The following is a 16,839-nucleotide window of genomic DNA, read 5'->3' as shown; positions in this document are numbered from 1 at the left end:
GATATTTCACCTATAGGTTTTGATAAGGTTTGTGAATATCAAAATATTTAACATAAATGGCCGTATCTTTTGGTTAAATTGGCTTAGAAGCCTACATTTTTTACGCCACCAAGAGACCTTAGACCTTAATAACTGAGATGAATTTGAGATTGATATCTCTTACTGTTCCTGAGAAAAAGGTGTCTTAACATACAGACACACAGACAAACAGACGGACAACAAACTGGTCCTATAAGGATTACGGTTTTAACAATGGAGGTGCGGCACATTACAAAAAAAAAGAAAAGCTTTTTTGTTCTGTAACTAACGCCAACTGAAAATCTGTACCTCATCTAAATTGGAGCTACCTTAAGAAATTTTAATAGAATAATCAATAATGAGAGCGACAGGTGATGCGTAGACATCTCATCGCCAATCTGGGTTAAATTAACTAAATTAAATTACTATCAAATACACCTTCATTAACTGTATTTCACCATCAAATCACTGTTGTTGTTGTGGTCTTCAGTCCTGAGACTGGTTTGATGCAGCTCTCCATGCTACTCTATCCTGTGCAAGCTTCTTCATCTCCCAGTACCTACTGCAACCTACATCTTTCTGAATCTGCTTGGTGTATTCATCTCTTGGTCTCCCCCTACGATTTTTACCCTCCACGCTGCCCTCCAATACTAAATTTGTGATCACTTTATGCCTCAGAACATGTCCTACCAACCGATCCCTTCTTCTGGTCAAGTTGTGCCACAAACTTCTCTTCTCCCCAATCCTATTCAATACTTCCTCATTAGTTATGTGATCTACCCATCTAATATTCAACATTCTTCTATAGCACCACATTTCGAAAGCTTCTATTCTCTTCTTGTCCAAACTATTTACCGTCCATGTTTCACTTCCATACATGGCTACACTCCATACAAATACTTTCAGAAACGACTTCCTGACACTTAAATCTATACTCGATGTTAACAAATTTCTCTTCTTCAGAAACGCTTTCCTTGCCATTGCCAGTCTACATTTTATATCCTCTCTACTTCGACCACCATCAGTTATTTTGCTCCCCAAATAGCAAAACTCCTTTACTACTTTAAGTGTCTCATTTCCTAATCTAATGCCCTCAACATCACCCGACTTAATTCGACTACATTCCATTATCCTCGTTTTGCTTTTGTTGATGTTCATCTTATATCCTCCCTTCAAGACACTATCCATTCCGTTCAATGCTCTTCCAAGTCCTTTGCTGTCTCTGACAGAATTACAATGTCATCGGCGAACCTCAACGTTTTTATTTCTTCTCCATGGATTTTAATACCTACTCCGAATTTTTCTTTTGTTTCCTTTACTGCTTGCTCAATATACAGATTGAATAGCATCGGGGAGAGGCTACAACCCTGTCTTACTCCCTTCCCAACCACTGCTCCTCTTTCATGCCCCTCGACTCTTATAACTGCCATCTGGTTTCTATACAAATTGTAAATAGCCTTTCGCTCCCTGTATTTTACCCCTGCCACCTTTAGAATTTGGAAGAGAGTATTCCATTCAACATTGTCAAAAGCTTTCTCTAAGTCTACAAATGCTAGGAATGTAGGTTTGCCTTTCCTTAATCTTTCTTCTAAGATAAGTCGTAAGGTCAGTATTGCCTCAAGTGTTCCAGTATTTCTACGGAATCCAAACTGATCTTCCCCGAGATCGGCTTCTACTAGTTTTTCCATTCGTCTGTAAAGAATTCGTGTTAGTATTTCGCAGCTGTGGCTTATTAAACTGATTGTTCGGTAATTTTCACATCTGTCCACACCTGCTTTCTTTGGGATTGGAATTATTATATTCTTCTTGAAGTCTGAGGGTATTTCGTCTGTTTCATACATCTTGCTCACCAGATGGTAGAGTTTTGTCAGGACTGGCTCTCCCAAGGCCGTCAGTAGTTCCAATGGAATGTTGTCTACTCCGGGGGTCTTGTTTCGACTCAGGTCTTTGAGTGCTCTGTCAAACTCTTCACGCAGTATCGTATCTCCCATTTCATCTTCATCTACATCCTCTTCCATTTCCATAATATTGTCCTCAAGTGCATCGCCCTTGTATAGACCCTCTATATACTCCTTCCACCTTTCTGCTTTCCCTTCTTTGCTTAGAACTGGGTTTCCACCTGAGCTCTTGATATTCATATAAGTGGCTCTCTTTTCTCCAAAGATCTCTTTAATTTTCCTGTAGGCAGTATCTATCTTACCCCTAGTGAGATAAGCCTCTACATCCTTACATTTGTCCTCTAGCCATGCCTGCTTAGCCATTTTGCACTTCCTGCCGATCTCATTTTTGAGACGTTTGTATTCCTTTTCGCCTGCTTCACTTACTGCATTTTTATACTTTCTCCTTTCATCAATTAAATTCAATATTTCTTCTGTTACCCAAGGATTTCTACTAGCCCTCTTATTTTTACCTACTTGATCCTCTGCTGCCTTCACTACTTCATCCCTCAAAGCTACCCATTCTTCTTCTACTGTATTTCTTTCCCCCATGCCTGTCAATTGTTCCCTTATGCTCTCCCTGAAACTCTCTACAACCTCTGGTTCTTTCAGTTTATCCAGGTCCCATATCCTTAAATTTCCACCTTTTTGCAGTTTCTTCAGTTTTAATCTACAGGTCATAACCAATAAATTGTGGTCAGAGTCCACATCTGCCCCTGGAAATGTCTTACAATTTAAAACCTGGTTCCTAAATCTCTGTCTTACCATTATATAATCTATCTGATACCTTTTAGTACCTCCAGGGTTCTTCCATGTATACAACCTTCTATCATGATTCCTAAACCAAGTGTTAGCTATGATTAAGTTGTGCTCTGTGCAAAATTCTACCAGACGGCTTCCTCTTTCATTTCTTAGCCCCAATCCACTAGACACTACAATATACAATACATGAACTAAAGTACGTAATCATTCCACTTTAAGCGCTGATGGATGGCACATGCAGCCAATTGTAACCTTCGACGGAGCAGAGGATTCTCAAATAATTAGAAGCAATTCTCTTGGGGGATCTCAAGCACACATCACACAGGCCAAGCCACAGCACTCCTTTCGAACTCGAACCTTAAGAATCCGGAGTACGAGGAACTAAGTGACCAGAAAACTTGCATACGCACTTCTCTGCGCCGCTGTGCCTGTGTTGTCCTATCTCGACGACCTCCGCGCTACCCCATTCCTGGTCTGTGCTGCTGCTAAGTCGCCAACTGCCAAGCGTCTTCTCCAGCCACGGGCCAGGTTTCCCGCTATTCCTCTAGGCGTGATTCCACACGGTCGCACTGGCGCAATCTCCCGGACGCTGCCCGCGCTAGATGTGGCCGCTTTTACTGTTTCCAAAGCCCTCTCTCCCGCAGCACAGAAATTGCCAGCTGATTTGGCACCACTTGAAGAGTGCGACGATTACCACAGCCAAAAGACCAATTTCTTAATGTACAAATCAAGTTTGCCCTCCCTGAAGGCTTTTGTCTGGTGGGTGTTCTTGTGTGGAAGCTATACGTGCCTGACAAGTAGTTTAGACAAGAGGAGGGTACAATGCTATTTTACAGCTTCCGCTCGCAGGTTCGAATCCTGCCTCGGGCATGGATGTGTGTGATGTCCTTAGGTTAGTTAAGTTTAAGTAGTTCTAATTTCTAGGGGACTGATGACCTCAGAAGTTAAGTCCCATGGTGCTCAGAGCCATTTTACAGCTTCTAGCTATGCTCTTTTTCGAGAGGTTTGACTTTTCATCAGAAATTAGTTATCAAGTTAGTCAGATGACTACTCGTTCCATAGATTATTTGACCAGTTCTTTATCAAAATAATGTGGAACCAGTCTGCCTACAGGCTACTATATACGAAATTTCTGTTAACATTAAACAGAGGATGGCACGCGTAAAGCGGAAATACTAAACACCTTTTTCCAAAGCTGTTTCACAGAGGAGGACCGCACTGCAGTTCCTTCTCTAAATCCTCGCACAAACGAAAAAATGGCTGACATCGAAATAAGTGTCCAAGGAATAGAAAAGCAACTGGAATCACTCAACAGAGGAAAGTCCACTGGACCTGACGGGATACCAATTCGATTCTACACAGAGTACGCGAAAGAACTTGCCCCCCTTCTAACAGCCGTGTACCGCAAGTCTCTAGAGGAACGGAAGGTTCCAAATGATTGGAAAAGAGCACAGGTAGTCCCAGTCTTCAAGAAGGGTCGTCGAGCAGATCCGCAAAACTATAGACCTATATCTCTGACGTCGATCTGTTGTAGAATTTTAGAACATGTTTTTTGCTCGAGTATCATGTCGTTTTTGGAAACCCAGAATCTACTATGTAGGAATCAACATGGATTCCGGAAACAGCGATCGTGTGAGACCCAACTCGCTTTATTTGTTCATGAGACCCAGAAAATATTAGATACAGGCTCCCAGGTAGATGCTATTTTTCTTGACTTCCGAAAGGCGTTCGATACAGTTCCGCACTGTCGCCTGATAAACATGGATGTGTGATTTCAGACTACCTAACAGATCAACACGAAAATTTCTGTTCCGACACTGACAATGTTGAGTGTTTATGGAAAAAGTTCAAGGCGATCGTAAAATGCGTTTTAGACAGGTACGTGCCGAGCAAAACTGTGAGGGACGGGAAAAACCCACCGTGGTACAACAACAAAGTTAGGAAACTACTGCGAAAGCAAAGAGAGCTTCACTCCAAGTTTAAACGCAGCCAAAACCTCTCAGACAAACAGAAGCTAAACGATGTCAAAGTTAGCGTAAGGAGGGCTATGCGTGAAGCGTTCAGTGAATTCTAAAGTAAAATACTAGGTACCGACTTGACAGAAAATCCTAGGAAGTTCTGGTCTTACGTTAAATCAGTAAGTAGCTCGAAACATCATGTCCAGACACTCCGGGATGATGATGGCATTGAAACAGAGGATGACAAGCGTAAAGCTGAAATACTAAACACCTTTTTCCAAAGCTGTTTCACAGAGGAAGACCGCACTGCAGTTCCTTCTCTAAATCCTCGCACCAACGAAAAAATGCCTGACATTGAAATAAGTGTCCAAGGAATAGAAAAGCAACTGGAATCACTCAACAGAGGAAAGTCCACTGGACCTGACGGGATACCAATTCGATTCTACACAGAGTACGCGAAAGAACTTGCCCCCCTTCTAACAGCCGTGTACCGCAAGTCTCTAGAGGAACAGAAGGTTCCAAATGATTGGAAAAGAGCACAGGTAGTCCCAGTCTTCAAGAAGGGTCGTCGAGCAGATGCGCAAAACTATAGACCTATCTCTCTGACGTCGATCTGTTGTAGAATTTTAGAACATGTCTTTTGCTCGAGTATCATGTCGTTTTTGGAAACTCAGAATCTACTATGTAGGAATCAACATGGATTCCGGAAACAGCGATCGTGTGAAACCCAACTCGCTTTATTTGTTCATGAGACCCAGAAAATATTAGATACAGGCTCCCAGGTAGATGCCATTTTCCTTGACTTCCGGAAGGCGTTCGATACAGTTCCGCACTGTCGCCTGATAAACAAAGTAAGAGCCTACGGAATATCAGACCAGCTGTGTGGCTGGATCGAAGAGTTTTTAGCAAACAGAACACAGCATGTTGTTCTCAATGGAGAGACATCTACAGACGTTAAAGTAACCTCTGGCGTGCCACAGGGGAGTGTTATGGGACCATTGCTTTTCACAATATATATAAATGACCTAGTAGATAGTGTCGGAAGTTCCATGCGGCTTTTCGCGGATGATGCTGTAGTATACAGAGAAGTTGCAGCATTAGAAAATTGTAGCGAAATGCAGGAAGATCTGCAGCGGATAGGCACTTGGTGCAGGGAGTGGCAACTGACCCTTAACATAGACAAATGTAATGTATTGCGAATACATAGAAAGAAGGATCCTTTATTGTATGATTATATGATAGCGGAACAAACACTGGTAGCAGTTACTTCTGTAAAATATCTGGGAGTATGCGTGCGGAACGATTTGAAGTGGAATGATCATATAAAATTAATTGTTGGTAAGGCGGGTACCAGGTTGAGATTCATTGGGAGAGTCCTTAGAAAATGTAGTCCATCAACAAAGGAGGTGGCTTACAAAACACTCGTTCGACCTATACTTGAGTATTGCTCATCAGTGTGGGAACCGTACCAGATCGGGTTGACGGAGGAGATAGAGAAGATCCAAAGAAGAGCGGCGCGTTTCGTCACAGGGTTATTTGGTAACCGTGATAGCGTTACGGAGATGTTTAACAAACTCAAGTGGCAGACTCTGCAAGAGAGGCGCTCTGCATCGCGGTGTAGCTTGCTCGCCAGGTTTCGAGAGGGTGCGTTTCTGGATGAGGTATCGAATATATTGCTTCCCCCTACTTATACCTCCCGAGGAGATCACGAATGTAAAATTAGAGAGATTAGAGCGCGTACAGAGGCTTTCAGACAGTCGTTCTTCCCGCGAACCATACGCGACTGGAACAGGAAAGGGAGATAATGACAGTGGCACGTAAAGTGCCCTCCGCCACACACCGTTGGGTGGCTTGCGGAGTATAAATGTAGATGTAGATGTAGATGTAGATAAACAAAGTAAGAGCCTACGGAATATCAGACCAGCTGTGTGGCTGGATGTAGATGTAGATGTAGATGTAGATGAATGTAGATGTAGAACAAGCTATTTATTATCCTACACATGCAACGAACTTGCGCAGTATAGTTTTTATTATTTATATTTGTTACTGAGCCTTGCGCGGCTCGAGTTCATGCCGTTTCTTGCGTGACAGCTTCTTTACGGAACTGTCGCCAGGTTTCTTATTCGATTTACTGGCGTCACTAAGCTGCTGGCTTGCCTGCCAGTGAGTGGCAGCAGCGCGTATCGATAAAAACACTGTCGTATTATCTTTGATGCGACCGCTAGTATTTCCGGCCCGTCGTGTGTCGGGGGTTCAGTCGGGACGCAGCACCAGTGAGGTCCGGGCAGCCAGTACTCGACGACCACTTTGCGACACACATGCACTGTCCGACGGAAAGAGAATGGAGGGGGAACGACCGCTGGTTGGTCGTTCGGTCGGTCGTCTCCTCGGACGACGTATATTTGGTCGCCGACCGCTTCGGGTTCAAAATGGCTTCAAGCACTATGGGACTTAGCATCTGAGGTCATCAGTCCCCTAGACTTAGAACTAGTTGCTCGGCGACCATTGACCAGACGTTTTCTATTGATGAGAAATCTGGAGAATGTGATGCCCAGGGCAGCAGTCGAACATTTTTTGTATCCAGAAAGGTCCGTACAGGACCTGCAACATGCGGTCGTGCATTATCCTGCTGAAATGTAGGGTTTCGCAGGGATCGAATGAAGTGTAGAGCCACGGGCCGTAATACATCTGAAATGTAACGACCACTGTTCAAAGTGCCGTCAATGCGAACAAGAGGTGACCGAGACGTGTAACGAATGGCACCCCATACCATCACTACTTAAACCTAACTAAACTAAGAACATCACACACATCCATGCCCGAGGTAGGATTCGAACCTGCGACCATAGCGGTCGCGCGGTTCAAGACCGTAGCGCCTAGAACCGCTCGGCCACTCCGGCCGGCACCGCTTCGGGTTCTCTGTGTGTGTCTACTTGTCAATCGTCCTGGTTGTTCCACAGTGATTGCTTTTACGACTGTTCGAGTTCTTGTGGAAGTGTTTTCGTGGAACTGTGTCTAGCTTGTGTAGTTTTAACTGAGCAGTTATGTAAATGCTGTCTGCGTACTGGAGTAGGCAGTCGGTCGGTTGGGACGGTGCAGCGAGGAAGTCTCCGCGGTGAGGGCATAGCCGTAGTGTTCCGCTGTGTGTTTTCCCTCGCCGTGTTGATGCTGTCCGTACCGCGTGTAGGTTGACAGATTTTGGTGTCGTTCGTATTTTTGAGTGGTTTTTGTGCCTTGGCTGTTTTTAGACGCCAATTTTTAGGACGTAGTGCTGCTGGTATCTTCGTGCTCGGCTGATATTTTCCGTCGTCGTGCCGTTGGTCGGCGCAGCGGAATTGATCAGGTTTTTGTTCGGTACTTCAGCCCTCGCTTGGTCTAGTTGCCATCTGATTACTTAATCTTATTCTTGGCTGCCTATATCACCTAATCTTACGTTAGAGTTACCTCCTCAGGCCGACCCTTGGAACGCTTCTGAGCACCATTGTTCTGTTGTTTTTAGATTGTGATTTTTGTCTCAAGTACGGTTCGAGGCCTTCAGTCGCCTGGTAATTTAGTTTGTTTTAATTTTAAAATAAGGCCTTCAGCTGTCTTAAGTTAAAACTTTGAAGATTCTTGTTTGAACTAAATTTTTTTACAGAAAAAAGGGGAGTTTTGCTCTATTGCAAATCCTTGTTATCCAAGCCTTCAGCTGTGAGCTGTTCTATGTTCAGTATGTGGCCTTCAGCCGACCTTTCACGTAAGATTTTCTTTTTTTAAGTAAGGCCTTCAGCCGCGTGTATTCCTTAAAGCAATGTTAATAGCTTGTGTTCGGGCTTTCAGCCGTATTGTTATGAATCCTTTTAAGGGCATGGGTGATTAAGTGTTTTTTAGGAAATAAAGTTTGTGTGTTTTCTGCAACTGACGGTAACTGATTTTGGTCCCTTTCCACAACTATAACCCGGCCCGCTCTGTCCTTGCCAACCCATATTTCAGTTACAGCTTTTAAATGAAAGTCAGCCTTGGGATAGAACGAGTGTTTTAGGAGAAATAATTTTTGGTTAGTTTAAAACATGTTGTTGCATTGTGTCAGACATTTAATATTACTAGACAAATAACCACAATTTTTTGTTACTTCTGTTGTGTACGACGTCGTATACAACGGCAAGGAGATGTCTGTTACACAGTGGTGTGGCGATTGTCACTGTAGGAGAGCTGGATAGGAGTAGAAATGGTTAGCGAACAAGTTAAGGGGCTCCGGAACGCCCTATACTGGCAATGTTAAAATAACGCTTATAAATTACATCTTTCCTCACAAAGTATTTGAGGTAGGAAGTTGAACTTTTTACAGATTATTTATTGGAATATGGGCTACAACTTAACACAGGGATTTTACAAAATTTTAGTTCAGTTATTAAAGATGATTTTTTTTCAATTGTAATGAAAATTCACAACATTTTTTTGCAATTTTTTATTTATATATTCAAAAATATACAGTTTTTTGGAAAAAGGCTGTGTTAAATTATGCAGAAGATACTGTGTAACATTTACTGAAAGTTTGAAACAAATATGTTTGGAAGATCCTTAGAAAACATGTAATTAGTATGAGAAAATAAAAGTTTTGGGAATCGAGCGACAAAGATTGGATTAACTTTTTAGTGCATTCCAGGTCCATAGGATGGATTATCTTCATCCTCTGCAAACTCCTCCTCCAGCTTCCTCTTGTTCCTCCTCCTGTTTACTCTTGCTTGTATTTCTAGACTCTTTACAGCCCTGTCTGCAGCCCGAAGGCGTTCCTTGTCTAAAGCAAGCATCGCTCGTACCATGTTAGAGTGTTATTATTTACAGTAACAACACATACCTTTGGCTTTCCAACATTTCTCCTTTTCTTAAAAGCCTTCAGAGGATTTCTAATAACTTTACTTTTACTCATTATTATACTTCAACAAAACAGAGACTCAAGAAACAGAATTAATTACGAATATTTTCGAGATAACGACAGAGTAAATAAACATGAAACAATCGACAATCACACCAGCGATATATATTGAACCATCACAGTTTAGCCACAACACATACTTTATCTCACATCACTAAAATGTACCTGATGAACACGGACGTTAATAATAACACCATTTGACAGCAGTTTAACAGCGCTACAGTGAGTCACGCCCATGTAGAACACATTTCAAAAAAAAAATTTAAAAATAGTTGTAGTCTTCGGAATTGAATAAATTATATATCTATTAAAAGGTAATAGTCTGCAGATTCAGAAAACGCAAAAAAGTAAAAATTGAACTTTTCATGATTTTGAGCCTTTCCGGAACCCCTTACCACAACACACAGAAGATTTATTTAACTAGTGTTTCTCCAAGCATACGAATACTCATTACAAATAATGCAGCAAGAAATAAGTCCAACCATTAATGTCAACACGGCTGAGGGTCTCTGTACTGTACACGAACGATGAAATCGGGCTCGCAACTGGGCAGCATGTGCGTCTCGTAGCGACGAGACTCCGATCGCAGGTGGGCCGAGCGGCTGCCACCGTCCGTCCTATATTGCGGCGGAAAAGGCCGCTGAGGCGTGGCTCAGCAGGTGTACCCCACTGGATCCACCGAATCTCGCATGACCATTAACGGTGTCTGACGGAAGCTAGCAGTTGCATTGCCAACGGTATCGTCTAGTGCCGGTACCGACAGGTGATACCACAGCTGTTTGTTGAACTCCTTTCTGAGCCACTGACAGCTTAATAAGGCATAATAAAGGCCATTTTTCTCTATAATCTTGTAGATATGAATATCACTGTTCCTCTCAAATTCTGATGGATTATTTACTAGCGAATATACAGGGTGTTTCAAAAATGACCGGTATATTTGAAACGGCAATAAAAACTAAACGAGCAGCGATAGAAATACACCGTTTGTTGCAATATGCTTCGGACAACAGTACATCTTCAGGCGGAAAAACTTTCGAAATTACAGTAGTTACAATTTTCAACAACAGATGGCGCTGCGGTCTGGGAAACTCTATAGTACGATATTTTCCACATATCCACCATGCGTAGCAATAATATGGCGTAGTCTCTGAATGAAATTACCCGAAACCTTTGACAACGTGTCTGGCGGAATGGCTTCACATGCAGATGAGATGTACTGCTTCAGCTGTTCAATTGTTTCTGGATTCTGGCGGTACACCTGGTCTTTCAAGTGTCCCCACAGAAAGAAGTCACAGGGATTCATGTCTGGCGAATAGGGAGGCCAATCCACGCCGCCTCCTGTATGTTTCGAGTAGCCCAAAGCAATCACACGATCATCGAAATATTCATTCAGGAAATTAAAGACGTCGGCCGTGCGATGTGGCTGGGCACCATCTTGCATAAACCACGAGGTGTTCGCAGTGTCGTCTAAGGCAGTTTGTACTGCCACAAATTCGCGAAGAATGTCCAGATAGCGTGATGCAGTAATCGTTTCGGATCTGAAAAATGGGCCAATGATTCCTTTGGAAGAAATGGCGGCCCAGACCAGTACTTTTTGAGGATGCAGGAACGATGGGACTGAAACATGGGGCTTTTCGGTTCCCCATATGCGCCAGTTCTGTTTATTGACGAAGCCGTCCAGGTAAAAATAAGCTTCGTCAGTAAACCAAATGCTGCTCACATGCATATCGCCGTCATCAATCCTGTGCACTATATCGTTAGCTAATGTCTCTCGTGCAGCAATGGTAGCGGCGCTGAGGGGTTGCCGCGTTTGAATTTTGTATGGATAGAGGTGTAAACTCTGGCGCATGAGACGATACGTGGACGTTGGCGTCATTTGGACCGCAGCTGCAACACGGCGAACGGAAACCCGAGGCCGCTGTCGGATCACCTGCTGCACTAGCTGCGCGTTGCGCTCTGTGGTTGCCGTACGCGGTCGCCCTACCTTTCCAGCACGTTCATCCGTCACGTTCCCAGTCCGTTGAAATTTTTCAAACAGATCCTTTATTGTATCGCTTTTCGGTCCTTTGGTTACATTAAACCTCCGTTGAAAACTTCGTCTTGTTCCAACAACACTGTGTTCTAGGCGGTGGAATTCCAACACCAGAAAAATCCTCTGTTCTAAGGAATAAACCATGTTGTCTACAGCACACTTGCACGTTGTGAACAGCACACGCTTACAGCAGAAAGACGACGTACAGAATGGCGCACCCACAGACTGCGTTGTCTTCTATATCTTTCACATCACTTGCAGCGCCATCTGTTGTTGAAAATTGTAACTACTGTAATTTCGAAAGTTTGTCCGCCTGAAAATGTACTGTTGTCCCAAGCATATTGCAACAAACGGTGTATTTCTATCGCTGCTCGTTTAGTTTTTATTGCCGTTTCAAATATACCGGTCATTTTTGAAACACCCTGTATGTATTGTGATGGTGCAGTTAGAATGCCTAGCTCCCTTAAGAGATACCTACATGAGGTTAACAATAAATATTATTCTCATTGCTGGCTTTAGTGGGATCAGTACTTTCTCTCTTGCCTGATGTATTCCAGTCTCTGTCTTACCCTACAATTTTTAACCTTCTATAATTCTCCATAGAACCATGGACGCTATTCCCTGATGCCTTAACACTATTCCTATCTTCCTATCTCTTCTTCTCGCCAGTGCTTTCCATATGTTCCCTTCTTCACTGAATCTACGGAAAACGCCCTCATTCCTTACCTCGTCAGTACCCATCATTTTCAACAGTTTTCTGTAGCAACACATGTCACTACCACACAATTCTCCAATCGTACATTATCAGTAATTTCTTTGAGCAAATTAATGGCTGTGTTTGATACTAGTAGACTTCTCGTGGCTAGCAATGCCCTCTTAGCCTGTGCTACTTCGTAATAACAAACTTTGGTGTTAAGTTTCTCCCTATCCTCATTTCTGTTACTTCTCATGACTTTCGTCTTTTTTTCGGTTTACTCCAGATCGATATTCTGTACTCATAGGATTATTCATTCCATTCAACAAACCCTATAATTCTTCTTCAATTTCACTGACGACAGAAATGTCATCAGATAATCTTATTGTTGTTACACTGATCAGCCGGAACATCATGATTACCTACATAATAGCCGATATGTCCACCTGTGACACGGATAACAGGGGCGACGCGTAGTGGGATGGAAGCAATGAGGCCTTGCAGGCCACTGGAGGGAGCTGGCACCATATCTGCACACCCAATTCACCTAATTTTCGTAAATTACGGGAATGGGCCGATGATCTCTGAAGCCACCTCGAGTGAAATCCCAGATGTGTTCGATCGGGTTCAGATCCGGCGGTTTCTGGAACCAGCACAGCAATTCAGACTCGTCACTATATTCCTCGAACCACGCCGTCACACTCCTGTGCTTTTGACATGGCGTATTATCTTGTTGAAAATGCCTCTTCCGTCAGGCAGTTAATCGTTATGAAGAGATTTAAGTGGTCTTCAACAAGTGTAAGACACGCCTAGTCCGGCATGGCCCTTGCATGAGCCGCACTGCACCGATGGATGCCCACCTGAATGTTCTAAATTGGTTCAAATGGCTCTGCGTACTATGGGACTTAACTACTGAGGTCATCAGTACCCTAGAACTTAAAACTACTTAAACCTAACTAACTTAAGGACATCACACACATCCATGCCCGAGGCAGGATTCGAACCTGCGACCGTAGCGATCGCGCGGTTACAGACTGTAGCGCCTAGAACCGATCGGCCACCCCGGCCGGCGAATGTTCTCCGCAGCGTACTGGAGCCTCCACCAGCTTGTCTCCGTCCTGCAGTACAGGTGTCAAGGAGCTATTACCCTGGAAGAAGATTTATTCGTGACCTCCCCTCGACGAAGAAGGCATCGGGATTCATCAGATATCCAACGCTCTGCCATTGCGTCAACGGCCAGTGCCGATGGTCACGTGCCCATTTCAGTCGTTGTTTCCGACTTACGAGGGGACCCTCTGGGAGGTGCATCGAGTTATGAGCTCCCACTTCGGCTGCTTATAGTGTGGATAGGCATTTATCACACCGTAAGATTATAGCTGCCAATGCTGCCTCGTTTTTGAAATATTGCCTGTTAAAGTTTGGGCAGCTCTTTATATATAGAAAAGTTTCACTGTTGCGCCAAGTGAGCGAGTAGCCGAGAGTCAAGTGAGCGAGATTCCCGTCCAGGCGACCGGTTTGAGATCCGTCTATGCTACTTTTATTTTCTTTTTTTTTTCAAATGCCTATTTTAATTTATAATTAACCATGAGAATCCCCCAAGGAATTGATCAAAATGAATTACAAGCCTCTGTAAATCAAAATTGCACATTGAATGTCAAATTTTGTTTCAATCTTTTGCGTTTCTTTTTATTTTAACAGTATTCCATAACGTCAGTGCAGTGGCGTTCCCTGCGGACTTGAGAAAATACAGATGCGATTGCGACGAAAATGAATGCGTATTCGTACAATGTTCGTGGTGTCGAAAGTACAAATGTTTTTATTGTTTTTATAACAAGTACCATACGTCGGAATGTATTCGTCAAAATATAGGAAATATCGATTACCTTTCCAGTAAATGATACATATTTTTAATGCAGAATGATATTTTCACTCTGCAGCGGAGTGTGCGCTGATATGAAACTTCCTGGCAGACGAAAACTGTGTGCCGGGCCGAGACTCGAACTCGGGACCTTTGCCTTTCGCGGGCAAGTGCTCTACCAACTGAGCTACCCACGCACAACTCACGCCTCGTCCTCACAGCTTTACTTCTGCCAGTACCTCGTCTCCTACCATCCAAACTTTACAGAAGCTCTCCTGCGAACCTTGCAGAAGTAGCACTCCTGAAAGAAAGGATATTGCGAAGACATGGCATAGCCACAGCCTGGGGGATGTTTCCAGAATGAGATTTTCACTCTGCAGCGTAGTGTGCGCTGATATGAATTAAGCTGTGAGGACAGGGCGTGAGTCGTGCTTGGGTAGCTCAGTTGGTAGAGCACTTGCCCGCGAAAGGCAAAGGTCCCGAGTTCGAGACTCGGCCCGGCACACAGTTTTAATCTGCCAGGACGTTTCATATTTATATTCCCTCTTTCTTTGCTATTTTTTAATATTTCCTACCTCAACGGAACAAAATTAAAAAAAAAAACAACAAAAAATAGAACAATAATAAAATAGTATGAAGGCTTTCACGACCGGATGACATATCTACCGGTAAACCTTCCGGGATGTAAGGTCGTGGTTCATGAAACTCTTCAGCTCCCAACGTTTCGTCCAGAGCTGCGCTGGACATCTTCAGAGGGGTGTTTCTCCTCCGGTGAGTCTTGCCGACTGACGGATCGGACGTCTGAGAGCGGCTTATATATCGTAGAAAGTGGGCGTGGCCAGAGTTACACGTGATATGCAGAGATAATCTTTGTCAGAGATAAAACTTAACTATCGATCGTGATCTCGTCACGGATAAAACTGTCTAGCAATTCTGTAGTGCTACTGTCCAAATATCACTAAGTTTCATGGTCTCTTCTTTCCGATTAAAATTATCCCTATGTTTATATATTTCAATTGCTTCTCTACAAAGCCGTGGGTAATAGTTCGTCGTCGTAGATAAAATTTTTGTTTCGGAAAACTTCACTTGATGATTTCCTGACTGCAAAGCGTGTTCTGCTACAGCCGATTTATCTGTTTTTCCTAATCGGCAAAGACTTCTGTGTTCTTTTAACCGTGTATTTACACTTCTTTTTGTTGTTCCAATATAAACTTTTCCACATGTACACGGAATTTTATATACGCCACTGGCTGATAGAGGAGCGCGTTTATCTTTTACAGACCGGAGAACATGACAAAGTTTCTTCGTTGGTCTGTAAACAGGTCTAATATCATGTTTACTTAAAATCTTTCCAATCTGATCCGTTACTTTCTTTATAAAAGGGAGAGAGACTGTATTCTTCCATCGTTTTTCGGGCTTGTCCTTAGGCTTTTTGTTGTTTGGGTGCAGAATTCTGCTTACTTCTTTTTTTGAGTAGCCATTTTTCTCAAAAGCGTGCTTCAGATGTTTTAATTCGGCGTCTCGATACTCCGGCGTGCAAATCCGTCTGGCTCTGTCAACGAGACTTTTAATCACACCTTTCTTTTGTTGTGGATGGTGGTTAGAGTTTTTATGTAAGTATCTGTCTGTGTGCGTTATTTTCCTAAAAATCAGTTGTTTCAATCTTCCATCTGTCTGTCTCATAACTAAAACATCCAAAAACGGTAATTTGTTGTCATTTTCTCTCTCCATGGTAAACTGGATTCTTGGATTTATATTATTAAGGTAATCAAAAAATTCGTCTGAGGCTTCTCTACCATGTGGCCAGACCACAAATGTATCGTCTACATATCGATACCAGCGAGATGGTTTCTTATCTGCTTTTTCCAAGTCCGACTGTTCGAATTTCTCCATGTAGAAATTAGCTACTGCAGGACCCAATGGGTTACCCATTGCTACGCCATTACGTTGCCCATAAAATTCATTATTCCACTGGAACTGACTGGAAGTAAGACAATGTCTGAAAAGAGCAGTCAGATCTTATGGAAAAATATCCGTTATAAAATCCATAACTTCGTTAGCAGGAATCATAGTAAATAAAGATACTATATCAAAACTTACTAAAATATCTTCAGGAGTCAGAATTAAACCAATTTTCTCTATAAAATGACGTGAGTCCTTTATATATGAGTCAGTTTTTCCAATATATGGTTGTAAACGAGTTGCTAGATATCTGGTATTTCATACATAGGAGAATTGATAGCACTAACAATCGGTCTCAAAGGAAGGTCCCTTTTATGTACCTTGGGTAGGCCCTAGAGTAGGACACATAGCTTCAGTCTTCAATTAAGCTCTTTTTTCTTCTTTTTGAATAGAAGTGGCTGATTTTATCAGATTATTTGTTTTCTGTATTACGCTGGCTGTGGGATCTTTCTTAAGTTTTTTGTATTGTCCTGACGTTAAAACATTCAAAATTTTGCTTTGATAGTCTTCTGTATTTAAAACGACAGTAGCATTCCCTTTATCAGCAGGAACAATCACTATGTCTTCATCTGCATTTAAATCTATCAGAGCCTTTCTTTCGCCGTTGGTTAAATTACTTTCCAGAGGTTTATTGCGGCATAATAGTCTGGTGGTTTCGATCCGTATTGCATTTGCAGTTTCTTTGGGGAGAGTACGTATACCT

General features: G+C 42.8%; 1 non-coding gene across 1 annotated transcript; it reads right to left on the bottom strand.

Annotated features, from left to right (window-relative positions):
* Positions 1-14,297: 14,297 nt before the first annotated feature.
* On the bottom strand, positions 14,298-14,372 carry Trnas-cga (transfer RNA serine (anticodon CGA)). Its single transcript has one exon. It is a non-coding gene; the product is annotated as a tRNA-Ser (tRNA).
* Between the last annotated feature and the right edge of the window lie 2,467 nt (positions 14,373-16,839).

Source organism: Schistocerca cancellata, chromosome 1, assembly GCF_023864275.1.
Source record: "Schistocerca cancellata isolate TAMUIC-IGC-003103 chromosome 1, iqSchCanc2.1, whole genome shotgun sequence".
NCBI lineage: Eukaryota > Metazoa > Arthropoda > Insecta > Orthoptera > Acrididae > Schistocerca > Schistocerca cancellata.
The sequence above is the reverse complement of the archived record's forward strand: the minus strand, read 5'-3'. Positions and strand labels throughout refer to the sequence as shown.